The sequence below is a fragment of the Mycteria americana genome, chromosome 3 (assembly GCF_035582795.1).
Source record: "Mycteria americana isolate JAX WOST 10 ecotype Jacksonville Zoo and Gardens chromosome 3, USCA_MyAme_1.0, whole genome shotgun sequence".
Classification (NCBI taxonomy): domain Eukaryota; kingdom Metazoa; phylum Chordata; class Aves; order Ciconiiformes; family Ciconiidae; genus Mycteria; species Mycteria americana.
In genome coordinates, this window is record NC_134367.1 from 86,910,555 (window position 1) to 86,926,246 (window position 15,692).

At 41.7% G+C, this 15,692-nt stretch overlaps 2 protein-coding genes across 4 annotated transcripts in view; one reads left to right on the forward strand and one right to left on the reverse strand.

The window, feature by feature from the left end:
- Positions 1-15,692, reverse strand: part of GREM2 (gremlin 2, DAN family BMP antagonist) — a 562,614-nt gene that overhangs the window by 112,690 nt on the left and 434,232 nt on the right. The gene's annotated exons all lie outside the window — the stretch shown is intronic.
- Positions 1-15,692, forward strand: part of CHRM3 (cholinergic receptor muscarinic 3) — a 281,911-nt gene that overhangs the window by 94,004 nt on the left and 172,215 nt on the right. The window lies entirely within an intron of this gene.

The following is a 15,692-nucleotide window of genomic DNA, read 5'->3' on the forward strand; positions in this document are numbered from 1 at the left end:
GACATTCACAGAAATAAAACACTTGCCATGTTGTATTCTACCTGCTGCCTTTTTATATATAAGCAGAATGTTACATTTATTAAAACTAGGAGTTTGCAAAAAAAATAAGATCGGGAGAAGCGAGACTTCTTGAACCATTTTCTACTTTTTCTGTTTGTTACTGGAAAAGAGTAATGTGTATCAATAATACTCATTTAACTAGTTTGTGCAATATAATTTCTAATATTGAATCCTGTCACCTCTTTTCTAGAAAATCTTAGTCTGTTTTTTTTTTTTTTTACTATTTTTTCTATTTTGGACAAGCTTGTGCTGCCCATTGCCTTTCATGTTGCCTATACTAGCTGAACTAATAAAAATTTTTGCCTCTGTTAGATTCTTTTGCCTTACACAGGATCAACTATAAAAATACAGCGATGCTTCAGCGTAGTGTCAAACTAGAGTCTTGCCTATGTTTACTCACTACAGTAGCTTTTATCCAAATGCTTTTTAATTCTAGTGTCTTTGCCATGTCCTCTCTTTGGCAAGAGCTTTACTGGTTTAACATGTTTACTCATCTGTAGTTTTCCATGGATTAGACAGTCTTCATTTCCTCTCCCAAGTGAAATGGGTGTTGTGGTGCTCTGTTAAATAGTGGTGTTTCACCACAGCAATGCGAGCATTTTAAGTGGTGTGGAAATCATTTCCCATTGGACAATATATAGCTTTATTCAGGTCTTAATACTTACAGTCCGAGTTTCATCTTCAGCCAAGTGAAGTTAATGGCTTGACTCTGGGTTATACAAGACCTTCTTGTATAGTGCTAATTAATCAGTGCTATGCATTAAAGCTGAAACCTTTCAGATAAGAAATAACAGCAAGCTTTCAACCATTTTTACTAATAAAAGCAAATGTGCCATTTGGGGTTATCCTGACCAGATTTCAGCTTGTATTACATCCTGCGTAATGACCTTCTTACTACATTTCAATTACATAGTCTGCTGTTCTTGAATTCTTCCTCTAAGCTGTTTTGTCGCTTGGCACAGTTGAGCAGCTGCTGCGTTCCCTCCTCCAGGTGGCTTCGCTTCACTTGCCTCGGAAAAAATGATTCCACGTCGAAACACGTAACTCCACAGTAACATATAAGAAGTGTTTAACATATCTCATGGTCCACTTTTTCCTCCCCGAAAGTTTGTTGCTATTTGGCTTCACTACACTAGAAGAAGGAGAGAGCATTTTTCATGTTAGGAAAATCATTTAATTGCTTTATAGGCTGCCCAGCTACGTAGCTATCAAAGAGCAGCTGAAGGCTTTTGAGAGAGGATTTGTGGGTGTGATTATACTCAGGGGAGAGGAAGGAAGTGAAGGATCTGCCTCAACGTGGTGAATCCTGTGAGAATTGAGGCATCAAACAACCTTTCCAACAAGAGCCTGAAGCAACACATTAGCATCTACAGCAGGTGATGCCAATGAGTCTGAAAAGCTCAGATAAAATGAATGCAGGTGTTGGTGTTAGAAAATCAGGTCTCTAAAGAATAGTGCTAGTTACTGTCAAGGGATTGTTCTTGCCAAAAGAAGTTTGGAGGTAATTTAAATTGCGGTGCAAGTCAACTTTGTGTTCACTCCAAGCAAGGTCATAAAATGGTCATGCATATGATTTAGTTCTGAATGTGAGTCAGCTATGGAGCAGGGATGCTCTTAGATTTTGTTTGTTTGGAAGATTTACATACTTGAGCTTATTCAAGCACAAGCTCACTATATTTGTTGAAGATCTAGTACAAATTTTTAAAACCAGAAGAACTAGAGCCTAACTGAGGAGAAACGATTCAAAATAGATGTCTTTTTTTTAATGAGAAGTTTGCCAGGTCTCTGTCCTGTGCACAATAAGGAAGAACAGCTCTTTGAAATAAATCAGTAAATAGAAACCTTGGAGTGTATGTAGAGGGCACTATTTCAATCCTTTTCAAGTGTATTAACACTGTGAATAAGCAACATGGGTTATTCTTAAAAAAAAAAAAAAAAGAAAAAAGTGTTCTTGCAAGATGTAGGAACTTCTTGTCCATTGTGTTTGGGTGTAATCTAGTTGGACAAGAGAGACAGAGGACCTTTGGCCATTTTTAAAAAGATGTGGCTTTGGGAAGGGGTGACTTCATTTCTGTGTTTAGAATGGATATGGTAACTCCATGTGGGGCGATGCTGTCCAGTGCTCCCAGCCTTTTGTGGGTGACGCAGATAAGAGAAAGAAGGAGCTTGTAACTCTAATGCTATCCATGGGAGGGCTGCATGCATCCTCTGTCATTACATATGTCTATAATCCTGACCCATTTATAAGATAAGGGCTAATTCAGCTGTTCCTGAAGAGTCATTGCCATTTCAGAGGATAAATAATGCTGTCGTATTATCATCACTTCACTGAGTATTATGAGACTGCTAACATTGACTTCCCCGCTATTTGGTTAGTTTAAAGAAAGCTATAAACCTTGCTTGTAAACTCTGTTTTGTGCAGCTGCTTTTATACCACATTTCTGTGAGCTGTATCATTGTTGACAGAGTCTTTGATTATGTTTGACTTTTATTTTTGCTCCCAGTGTTCTATGAACTTTGGATTGAATTCATGATTATAAGGTGTCTGATTACTGATAAGCTCCTAACTATTTGAAGGACTGAAATAAAGCTCTTTTACTTTTCCTCTGCCTCTTCTCTCCCTTTTCTTAAATTAGTCATGTAGGAGAAGAAAGCCAAAGCAAGACACCAATATTCATGTGCAAAGAAATTTGTCATAATCTGGTTATGCTGTTGCTAAGAATGCTTTAACTCCTTGAAGGTATGTGATACAATGCACTTAAAAAGCTGCCTTAGCTCAGCCTGAACTAAATTATTGGAATAATTGGACACTTCTCAAACTTGATGGACTGTATAACTCTATTATTTTTTTCAAATATTTTCATTAATCCTTAAGGTTTCAGTTTCCTGATGTGATAGGTGAAAAATCAACTAAGTGGAGAAATGTTTTGGTGACGGCGTGATTGGCTGTCCCAGCCAGGAACAGCACTGAACCCCCAGGCTTGAGAAGGGCTCGTTCCACACTGAAGCTGAACGTGCTCCCCCTTTCCCTCCTCCCCCGTGTCTGATCCCCAGGCAGCGCAGATGTCACTAACTCCCAGCAATACTTTGCCTGTCCCCACCAGTTCTTAGGACCTGGGAGATTGCAGCAAGTTTTTGAAAACTGAGGTTTTTGTAAGTTTCCCAAGCTCATGTTAACATTTTCCAGCATCCCAAAATAAGGTGAAATTCTGTGAATCCTTTTTTCCCCCCACTAACTAAATCCATGCTGCTTTTCCAAGAAATTAATTTAAAAACTATGTTGTTGTTCCCAAAGGAGAATTCTGTGTTATGCCAACTAAAAACAATAAAACATCACCTTTTCCCCCCATTTAATACGGGTAGCTATTCCAGTGTAACTAACCCATTATCCACAACTAGCTGTTACAGCGTGGGTCTTCATGTGCCACCCAGTTTATGGGAGGAATTGCACTAAGCATAAGTAGGAGCTTCAGAATTCCTCTACTGTGGCAAAAGAATTTTGCTCCCAAATACCTAGGCATCTGTTGGCTGTAACCCGCTTCACTTCTGCAGAGGTCACGCTCCCCTGACTCAGCCGAGAGGACGGACGGTGGTTGCCGTGCCCCGGCACAAGCTCGTTAGGAAAAGCCTGTTGTTGCTTCAGAGGGTCTCGAGGTGCAGGAAAATGGCAGGGACGGGCATTCGGGGAAACAAAAGGCAAGGATAAAACGAGGCTGGCCGTCTTGAAACTGTAGGTGCACAGCAGTAGCTACCATTGAGGTTTCAAAGGGAAGCCTCATGGCAGAGTGTCATGTTATGACTTTGGGGCTTGCTGCTGTCCAGATGTGAAGTAGCGCTGTTAAGAATGTTATTTGCAAGTTAGAGAAGCAGGCTTTTCCAGGAGGTTACTTCACTTCTGCGATACCCACAAAAAGTTTGTCATGGCTCTTTTGCAGTCTCTTAAAGTTCTGCAGATCCCTGAGGTTTAGGGAAAACACGTGTCTCGTGGCCTACCGTGATGAGTGATAAACTCGCGTTATGTCTGTGTTTTCACTGCAGTTGTGGGGCTTGTCCTCTACTTACGGGGTATATGGATAAATTAAAATTCATAATCCAGGAAAAGAATATGTGAGGTCAATTTAAGACATCTCTGACACGGTGGGAAAAGACCAGCAAGTCAGTTTAGTAGCTAGTTTGTGTGCTCTTACACATATAGGAAGTATAAAGAAAATAGAGCAGAAATCAGGAAGGGGGGGGGGAGGGGGGATTGCAAAGAGAGAAAGAAAAAGTACATATGTAGTTTGAAATAAAATGTCTTTTGTTTGGAAGTCAGAAATTTTTCTGCCGTTCAAGGCTTTCTGCTACTTGCCTCTCAGGGTGGGGGTGCTTTTTTGGAAATCTCTTCCTTAGAAAGTCGGTCAAGCAGCTTCTGTCACTGTGGTGTTTCGTTTATGAGGGAAAGGGCAAAATGAAAATAATTTACTAGCAATGCTTGAGAACTGTTGCCATCTATTCCTTGACAGAGTGCAGATGACAGTAGGTGGTGTGTTAGGGTACAAGTTAAATTAGCAGTATTAATTAGCTGTCTGAGCTCTCTGTTTATTGTTTTTCCTGCTGTGAGTCTTTTTTAGACACATCTTGTGGGTCATACAAAATATAATCAAAGCAGATGACTCTACTGTATGTATATTTACTTATGTCTGTTTTATAATCTACTTGTTCAAATGTGCAAACTGCTCAGATTAACTCTGCTTGATTAATCTGGCCCAGAGTGGTGGTGATTGTGTCAACTTTTTTGTGCTTCAACATAGATATTTTATCATTCAATTTAATTTGAAAAGTAAAAAGTATATGGACTAATATTGTCTGATACAGGAGTGATTTTCAGGACTTTAAATGGAGGAGAAACTGGCAGCGTATCAAATTTACAATCTGTAAATTCATCAGATTTAGATTGAGTGGAATGAGGAGACATTTTTGAATTATGCAGCTATTCAGCTTTTTCTTTAGTAAAAGTCTGTAAATATGTTCCTTATAATTTGGTCTTCGAACCACGTCTAGTCTGATCTAGGATAATGATCCTTTTAGTGGTGTCAGGAGAGCAGTTACTAACCTTAGTAAGGTGCTTTGGACACGCTCGGTCAGTTGACAGTCGGTTTGGGTGTAGCCTTTATTTCTGGTATTGATCATTGTGGTAATGATATTGCTTGCAGAAGGAATTACAGCAATGCGTAGTGGAAGGTACGATACGATATAACATCTAGCACTTGCTTGTGTCCGCATGCGCTGAAATCTCTGCCTGTCCCAGCACTGGCGAAATGAAAGCTGTTGGTTTCACCATGCGTTGGCTATGATGCTGACACGGTTGGTTATCTTTCCTCAGCCCACCATCTCCTTGCTTTTCTTCAGAGGCTGGGATCAGCTGTCTGCTGTGTCTGCCCAAAATCTGATCCCGGGCTGCAGGGGCAGGTATAGCTGTGTCACCCAGCAGGGGCAGCAGGACGAGAAGCCAGTCCTGAGCTGAGCAATGCTAGTGTAGCTTACTGCAGCGCTCCAGCAAGAGGTTAAACGGTGCCTCGAAGGCACGATTTGTAACCTGGCTTTCTGCACGGGGGTGCCTGGGCTATGTCTCCCGGGCACTGGGAGGTGGAGTGCAGAGGGGACGTTGTCCAGACTTAGCACTGGTTTGCAGCGCGGTTCCTGTCCCCCTGTTTGCCCACAACGCCTGATTGCTTCTGTCCCTCACTCCTCCGTTCATTCAGAGCCCTCCCTTGTCGGTGGGAAAGGGGCAAAATTTTCAGTGGTAACAGTGGAGTAGTTACTTCAAGTATTCTTTGTATGAATAGGATACGAGCCCCTGATTGGGCTTGGGTTTGTTTCCTATTTGTATTTAGCGATTTGGCGAAATAATGATTAAATTGACGTGCAAATGAGGCTTACAGTGGGCTTCAATACTAATAGAAATTTACCCTTTTTTTTTTTTTTAAATGGACCTTTTCAATATTTACGTAGTTCTGTAGGAGGGCAGGAATAATCTCTGATGAGTTGGTTAAGACTCTGCTTCATCTGTGTGTCTGCTTTTATACAGGCCTTTTCGGTCACTGTAGCACTTGTTTCTTCTTGCTTGTGAAAGAGGTTGCAAGTTGTGTTTTTCCCCCTGTTTACTGATGGATTTATTTGTGGATTCAAAACTGATTATTGCTTTTTTGCTGCCACCAGTTGCTTTTCAAACTGTTTTAGCTTTTATTGAGGTGGTGGTGGTGCCGTTGTGGGAGGTTTTGTTGTTTTGATTTTTTTCTCTCATTATTATCCTTGAAAGAGAATAATGAAGACCAACCCTCATTAAATGGAAGAGTAATTTTTACACAAGACCAAACGGTATAAACTATGTATAAATGTAGTTTAGGAGTTAGAAGGGAAGCTCTTAGTCATTAGGGTAGTTGGACTCTGCAGCAGCTCTGAAATATAAATAATGTATTTAATAAATACATTAAATGGATCATATGACCCTTTGATTTTGAGCACCTCGGTATCTGAAGCTCACCTTGCTAGTTCCATACATATATAATCAATGGTTCATGGAAACGGGGTGGCTTTTAGAAGCATAACTGCTTCAGTAATTTATCAGAGACCAGTAAGACATGGTGGCATAGCAACAGAACAGGACTGATTCATTGCCAGCTAAACCTAATCGGGTCTGAAGCATGGCGTTATTTATCCATATGGGATCCCCCTGAAAACAAGCAAATACAGAACTTCCTAGCTGCAGCTCTTTTACAGAGCAGCTACTGGCATCAGGAAAAGCAGAACAGATCGTGTGGTACCTTGAACTGAGTCTTCTTCTACAGGCTGTCAGGGCTCAGTAGTCTAATCTGTTGTGTTGATGATAACCGATAGCGTTAAGCACCACGGGGTAGGGCCAAAAAGGAAGTTATAAACAGAGGTCTTGCAGCACTGGGGAGGATACTGAAGTCATCCTTCTGAACGGTGTGCAGCGCAACTGCCAGAGAGACAGAAATGGCTGGGAGTGTTTCAGCACCTGAAGGGTACGTTACAAGAGTCTTAGCACAAAAAAATGAACAGATCTAGGTGTTAAAAAGCAAGATGTTAAAATATGTTAAAAAATGCCTTTTCTTGCAGCTTTGAAGCACTCTTGCATCTGACAAAAACCTTCATGGGATTGACAAGTATCCCCCTCCTGCTCGTGCCTGCCCTCTCTTGTGCAGGCAGTTCCCGTTCTCCTCAGCTAATCCTGCGCTTAATCATGAAGACGAATGAACTGATGAAATTGTTCTCTTTCTCTTTATTTTTTGACTGTACCCGGTGTTTAAGTCCTCCCCTCCTCTTCTCCCTCCCCCCCCCCCCCCTTATTTTCTAAGACTCTGGAACATCTGAGACTCATTTTTCACCTGGAGTCTTTCTTCTTCCACTTGAAAATTTGTCAGCTTCCTGAACTATAACCACTCCTACAGCCATGGCAAAAGATAATTCCTCTGTAGCATGAGACTGCCAGTTGAATGCAATCCATAGAGGCAATTCATTAATTTACTCATTAGCTTTTCTTTCATTCTGATGGGGCACAAACAAATTATTCCCTCTGCCTTTGCCATGCTCTTTCTCACATCTGGAGGCTGTACTTGCAGGCCCTGAGGTTACTGCATGGCAGCTCTTTCTTTCCCTGCAGATCAGGCACTGCAGAGCTGTGATTGTTCCTCCTGCCCTCTGCCAGATCCCGGGACAGTGGGTCTGTCCCCTCCTGGCCCACGCAGGTGGGAGAAATGGTGTGTCCCAAGGACCAGCATGAACTGCCACCTGGAGCCTGCTTCTCGGAATCCCGTCCCAACCTTTCCTCTCAGCTGCAAGACTTTGGGCCCCGCTGTGCAGATCCAAGAGGTTTGTGCAACCTGTGGCTCAGACACGTGTTGTTTCATCCTTTCGTCAAGGAGCCCAAAGCCTTCAACCAAGTTTCTCAGTCACTGTCTCCCACCAAACCTGGTAAAACTAGTAAGGATTTTGGTGGGGGTGTTGTGTGCACTAGCAGTGACTGAAACCAGCAAAAGCTTTTCTACTTAGACTTTTCCTTCTTTTTTTAAATTTATCTTTATTTTTTCATACAATGGTGTTGAAGAAGCTGAGGTGCTCTCAGCTGCAGTGGTAGAAGCATTACAGTTTCATGTCCTGCAAAATGAAGAGCAGTATGTTGTTGATCTGTTAGCTTAAAGTTCCTATTCTCTAAAGCTTTAAAATGTCATTGATACAACAATTTGCTAAGATATGCTAGCGCTGCTTTACAGAGCTGTGACATTTTGCATTATAAAGTACGTCTTGAAGCAAGGGGGTTATTTATTATCTCATCCCTCTAGGCTGATAACCAGTGCAGAGGTTGTCACTCAGGATACAGATTACAGTATGTAACAAAAATTATTTAAATTGTTGCAGATGTATTTGAGCAAGAGATGTAAAATATGCTAACGCTAACTTGTGATCTTGAAATTAAAAACAGATTTGTTTTCAAATAAAATTGGTGCATTACGGAAGATTCACATTTCAGAATATCTGATCATAATAATAGGATACAATAATAGTTTCATTTTTCTCATCTGAAAGGTAAATTAATATTTAGGCACACAAGTAAAAGTGGTCTTGATCTTTTTTTTTTTTTTTAATCCTATCCTAGAAGCACTGAGTCTACAGAAATTTTCTGTACTCTGCAAATGCAACTTTTTTTTGTCTGCAGCTTGACACAGTGTAATTTTAACACTGAAATGTTAATAGCATTTTCAGGGGTATAATTCATACAGTTCTATTGCTTATGTCACTGTCAAAAAGGAAAAAAAATTGCCAGACCTGGGTAGTTGTTAAAAGACAGTGTAAGCTTGAACAACTTTATGAAGGGCACACACGTCCTTCATGATGCAGAACCTTGCCCGCCGGACAAGAATTGAGGACATCCTTCAGGTTTCAGTTTTTGCCTTTCTTTTTCATTTTGGCGGCAATGGGTGATATTGCTGAACTTTCCTTTGAATGCTCGCAGTACTTTCTGCGAAATCATTTTCTCATGCTTGGCCCGTTTAGGAGTATACCTGAGCCATGAGTGGGCTGGGAGACCTCTCTGACCCTATTAATGTGCTTTAGAACAACTTGTCTACTAGGATAGATTTACTTGACGCAGTGAAATGACTGTGTTAGTTTTAAATTGTGCTTTGCTCTTGTTTTTAATATAGCTTCACATTTTCGGGGCATAATCTGGCTCTTTCCATACTGTGACTTTCTCTCTGAATTTCAGCGGAACTGCTCATGTGTTTAAAATAAAACATGTGCCTAAGTGCTCTGGTGGCCAGGGGCCAGAGCACTCAACACGTTGCAGGGCTGAGCCTGCTTTAATGTATAGTCTTCTCTAGCCCAGGATAAATCGGGATTAACTCTGTAGGAAGTGTCACAGTACTGTGAGGATTCAGAAAATACCTCGCTACATGGAGGGTAGCTCGGGCTCCTAGCAAATACAAGTGCAAACGAAGCAACGCCTGTGGCATAATGCTTTTTTAAGTTGTCGTCAAATGAGGTGCTTTTTGTGGCTAATGAATTGGTCAGTTAATTTTCTCATCACCGTGTTCGAACTTGTTCCTGCTGTTGAACGCTGCTCTTGTCTTTTCACACGTTGTTGAAGATGGCATTAACTTAACCTTCTTTCCTGTTATAAGGGCTTTAAACGCCCTCACGCTAATATCAAATAAATGGAATTTGCGGTTTAATCTGCGCATAGAGTACGTTATTGCTGCTGAGAAAGCAGAGGGAGGCAGGTAGGAGATCTCCATTCTCTTGCCTTTTATTCCTGTTAGACCACAGAGGCATTCCAGGGTCCTTATCAGCAAAGCAGTTTGTGTGGTTTTTTCCATGGTAATAGGGACATAGTGTGATATAGTTCAGACGTGCATTTTGGCAAGTATTATTTGGTAACTAGGTCTTCAACATGTAATTTTATGCGTATTCTATTTTTCTATCAGTTTCTGTGAGTGAACCTTTTCTGTTTGGGGGATAACTGAAAGACATCCTTTTTATTGATTTTTTTTTTTTAATGAATTTCATTTGAATAAAAATCTGGGTTATTTTGCTTTGGATAAGATACCTAGAGACAGAAGATAAGAAAGGTGAAGGTTGATGTTAACTAGTGTAGGGTTAAATTTTGCTTATTGATCACTGAACTCTGGGTGGCTGGTTCTGTTGCTTAGTTGTCTGGTTTACTCTTGTTCTGCTTTTATTTTTCCTCTTTTTTTTCAGTCAGCTAGTTTTACAAAAATTGTTGCACAGCATCCTGAAGAGGCTTTTTTGAACTGTTGGTTTCCAGAGGATCTTTCTTCCCTTGTGCTTGCCAGTGCTGGCCTGTTTCAAATCCGACTGGGCTGAACGGGTTAGCTCCAGTCCTCGGGAATGGCAGGAGGAACATTTAAAATGCTAGGCAAGCAAAATTCAGGAATTGTGTTTACTGAGTCAGTAAAGCATGGAAAGGGGCAAGTGGCTTTCCAGTCTCCTGAGGGGAATCTCTTGGCTTAGTGACAGAAGATGAAATTATGGGTGTAGGACAAAAATAAAATGGAGTGTATGGCACTAGTAAAGCTGAAAAATATGAAAGCCAAAATATACAAAGGGCTGGAAGTGGGGCAGGCCTGGGGCTGGGAGTTGCAGAATGCGACATGGTAGAAGGCCACAGCTGAACATCTAGGGTTTTGGGGATTTTCTCAAAAAAACTCAACTGAAAAACCAACCAACCAACCAACAAAATCCTGCAGTCTCAAACGCGGTGGTGGAGAGGTATAAATAATAGTGAAAATATATAAGAATCACAGCTGGTTTTTGTTCTGTGTAGGGGGTATTTTCCCCCCTTCTGCAATTACAGTTCAGTCCTCAAATGAACTTCCATACGGTCAAACATTTTGGTTTCCTAAGCTTGCCTTGGCTACTGTGGCTGCTAGATTGTCCTGCTGGGTGGGCGGTACCGCTGCCTGCAAGCTGGTGTGGAGTGCCGCAACACTGCTTATTCCCCTGCCTATTGCAGTTGGTGATTTCCAAGCAAGTTTGATTGTCTGTTTCTAGTCAAAACATATGCTGGCATCTGCTAAGTGCAAAGTGCTTACAGTGAATGAAAATAAACAGAGTATACAGTTTGCCTCTTTTCTTCAGATATTGTAGGTAGTGAAATAACAACTGTTAGGCCAGGTTTTGTGCTTTGTCATATCCTCTGCAACGTTTTGTACTTGCCAATCATACCTATTTCTCCACAGTAATTCTGAAGCCTGTTACTTGCCTTTTTCTCCCTCTGTTTCTTTTTTCAGTAGAGATCAAATCCCTTCTCTTTACAATTTTTTTTTAATTTTCACTGAATTCATGGAAAAAAAATGTCATGTGCATGAAGTCCAGCGATCCTGTGAGAAAACTTTTATTGTAGAGTACTAATAAAATAGAGGATGAAGAAAAATGGTCCAAATTCTAAAATACATGAAAGGTCCAAAAAGGTATTTATTGGACATTATGCTGCTTGATGGGTATATGTGAGTTCCATCCTTGCCAAAATCTACAGGTTAGGAGGTAACAGAGAAGCACATTCCCATGTCTAGAGAGACCTTCCTGTATGCTATTCAGACAATATTTAAATAGTCCTTAAAAGATGTTACACTCAGGATGAGGAGAAGTTGGCATAGAAGAATGCAGAAAACAAAAAGAGCTAATACTGTTATGCTCAGACCTTTGCACTTTTCAGGAGAAAAAACTTTTCAGCAGCAAAGGCTACTTTGTGGTGGAAAGGACCTCTGGAGGTACTTTGTTCAGGCCACTGCTCGAATCAGGGCTAACTTCACAGTTTGACCGGGCTGTGCCCTGAGCCTTGGTCACTCCGGTTTTGAAAACGTCCAAGGGTGGGGCCTCCCACCCTCCCTGGCTTCTGGCATTGCCTCTGCTCAGCCTCCTGATCCCAGCGTGGTGTTGCCAGGTTCCTCTGGCTACCAGCACCACCGGGAGGCAGATGGACGAGTCGGCTTCTGCCTGTGGAGAACCACGTGGAACCTGTGAGATGGGGAGTACAGAGCTTTTTAGCAGAAATACAAGGACGTCAGAGATGAGAGAACAAAAATGCTCCTTTAAGATTTGAAAAGCAAAATAGTAGATGAAATAAGTACAGGTTTCTTCCACTTCTGGTAGCAAGTGCTGTTGCTTTGATTAAAATCTGGAAGGAGGACAGTGCTACCTTGCTAGAAAGCAATGCTCTCATTTTTCAAAGGGGAGACAAAGTTTCATCTTCTTTAATTATGGTGGAGATGAAGAGCTTTCTAAACAGCAAAATCTTTTCAGAATACCGTAAATTGTGCTAAGTGAAGTCTTTCAAGATTGCAATAAAATATGACTACGTAGAGCGTAGCTCTATCTTCACTAGTAGTATGTCTTTGCTAAGTGGGTTATCACTGCCAATAGTAAGAAAGCGCTCTGTGTCACAAGCCATCGTAACTCACTGTAGTACTAAAATAGATTTATTTCTTACTGAACTACCCTCAAAAACCCTACAAGATGTTTCAGGATACATGGTACTGCAGTACCGGTTTTACATAATATAAGGAAATAATAAGCTTTTTCATGTTGTGTTGATGTTTATGATTTGAAAAGTCAATAGTTATTACCATTAAAGGATACATTGTTGAGAAAGAGTAAGCTGATGTTTGTGGATATAAGTAATCCTACAAAAGACTGATTAGGAGGATTGCCAGTTGCCTTCTTTTTATGGAGCATAATGACAGGCTTCAGATGTGTTTTCCACTGAGCTCCCTCTGAAGGAGCTCAGCAACCACAGAATAATGATGTCAGAAAGCAGTTTGTGTTTCCGCTCGATTAGCTTGTGTCACTTTTGTCTCTTTGCTGAATTTGCTTTAAAATCCTGCTAAGTCCTGCCATTGCTCTGTACATGCCTCGACCCATTCTGTCAAATCGTAGGGGATGATGCCTATGAAAGCATCTTGCTGAATCATCTGGAGCATCTCTGGGGTTTCTCTGGCTATAGGACAGCGGTGTGCTGAGGACGGGGCTGGCGAGGACGGGTCTCTCCCAGCCGGAGGGAAAAGGGCTGTCCCCAGGGGACATGCCTCCTTGGTGGCCACCGGGCAAAGCCTCTAGTCATGTTGGAGCAGGTGGTTATACTGTGTGGCCACCTAAATGCGTGGTCATAGCTAGGGTCCCCTTTTGCCTGTCCTGGAAAGATAGCTCAGAGGCTACTCATGACTGAGTGCTTTGAGGAGGATATTTGTTTTACTCTTCCCAGCAAATCACATCATGAACTGTCTCCTGCACTTAGAACTATTTAGGTGCCTGTTCTGAAATGGTATGAGCAAGTGTTCCTTTGATAGGCACCCATCCAGGAGCGTTAGCAGAAAGCGGTTGTAGCAGCCTGACTTTGTAATAGAAGTTACAGAAATTTGTAAGGGGGCTCGTCGTTGTTGCTCTGCATCAGAGCACTTGAGCAGGTTATGGTCCTTGTATGGCCAGCGATGGCTACAAGCCTGCTGCTTTTTCCTTATGGTGATTCTGGGTGATCTGCTCACCTCCAGAGGGAGAAGAGGTATGGGTATGTGACAGAAGAGAGAAGAGAGAAATCTTGTTTAAGATTTGGAGTGATACTAGAGATGTGATTGTGAGGAGATACCTCAATGAAGTTTGAGAGTCTGACTAAATGCAAACCTTTGATGAAGTGACTGTATTTGGTCAAGTCCTCATGCTGCGGTTATTTTACAGAGCTCTAAGTTTTTCCTTTTGTTCAATAAAATAGCACTAAAATCTAAACCAAAAGTAAACCCAACAACAACAAAAAAATCTATCCTTTATAGTACTGTTCCAGGCAGCACAAAAGGGACAGATAACATTAAGCAGTAGCATTTAAAGTTTCCTTTGTTTTCCACAGGCTTCTGTGTTTTTATATCTTTCATTGCTATTTCTCTGTGAGAATAACAGGCATAAAAGTTTCCTAACAATGTATCAGCAGCTTGTTCTGATTTCTCTAGACTGAGGATGTGTCCTCTACCAGGTGGGGGGAAGTAATTTTAATAATCTATGCAATATTTCCCATAATAAATCACTTCTGAGAGAGGCAAAATCTCTAATACAGAGAGATAGCTCCAATACCAGTTAGAGCCTAACAACATCTAGAATTAAACTATTTTATCGTTTGATAAGTTACCTGTAATCGTTCACAAAGTGCTGTATCCTAGTTTGTCATTTTCTGCTTCAAAACAATAAGTATTGATGAAGTGGTGAATGCTTATAAAGCCTTTTCATGGCATGCTATCTTTAATGAGAATCTTGCAGTCTGCAGCGGGGATCGGGATAATATATTGCCTGTGACTAAGCATTATGGAAACTTTCAGACTTGCTTAAGGTCAAAGAATTCAAAGCTTTTAACTCTGTGCGTAATTGTTACCTTAGTTGATTATAGACATATGTACACATTCATGTTACATAGAGCTGAGTTCATACATCACGCTTAAATGAGGTACTGAGCAGGAACTTGGACATCCAGCACAAAAATGTCCTAATTCCTTGGTGAAGGATAGCTCAGAAAGGGAGAGCTGGCACAGCCCTCGCCTGGAAGGAAGCATGGCAGGACTCCAGCCTCCTGCCTGAACTTTCCATTCGTGTCAAGCGATGCAGAAAATGGCTCAGGTCTTTTACAACTTGGAGCGTTACAGCAGAGAGGCTGTATAGAAAACACTTGAGACCTGGGAACTAATGACAGGAGCACTTCTGCAGTCTGTTCTGGAAAAAGGGAAGGAGAAGAAGTGCCCGTATGCTTAGGTACAAGTGAAAAGGAGTGAGGAGGAAGAAATATTCAGCTCAGTGAAACTCCTACAGATGAAAAGTCCCTGTCCTTGCATACTGACTTGGATATATAACAACACTCCGTAACAATAATTCTCAAAAGAAAAGTTGGAGGAACTTAATAGACCATTTTGACTGTAGACCAAGGGAATCTGAGGGAGATGCAAAATGGCTGTCCTAGGACGGAGAGGAAGTTTGGATACAAACCCTGGCTTAAAATTCGTCCTCCCCAGAGATGCATTTGCAGCCCAGCCGTGAGCCCTTCACCTCCTGAGGCTCTGCAGCCCCCTGCCCCCCGGCACCCACTGCCTCTCTCCCCCAAAACCCCTGGGGATGCCTTGGCTCAGGAGCAGCCCAGCACAGCTGCTTGGTGTGATGTGCTGAAGGTATCCGGGAAAGGGCAAGGGAGCTACAGCAAATAAAGGCAGGCTCCGAGGGAAGCCTGGAGCCGGCTCTTCATGTTCTCATAGCAGAAAACAGTAGCTCCTTGGCCCTCCTACCTCTGAAGGGCTGGGCTGATGGGTACAAACGATGCTCTCTCCCGTCCTTTTCTCAGCCCTCACCTCTGCTGCAGTGCTCTTCATCAGTCAAAGGTAATCTTGCAATCACGCACTTAAAAAGTCAAAAGCAAAATTTGTCTTTTAACTCCTGTTCAGTCTCCCTGCTTCAGCTTTTTTACATGATAGTAGAAAGAAAATAGTCTCTTCCATGCCAGTTTTTCCTTTCCTTTTCATGTTTGTGTGTGTGTGTGTGTGTGTGTAACTTTCTTCCAAGCCTAGCTCTGATCTTCAGCAGGCTCTCTC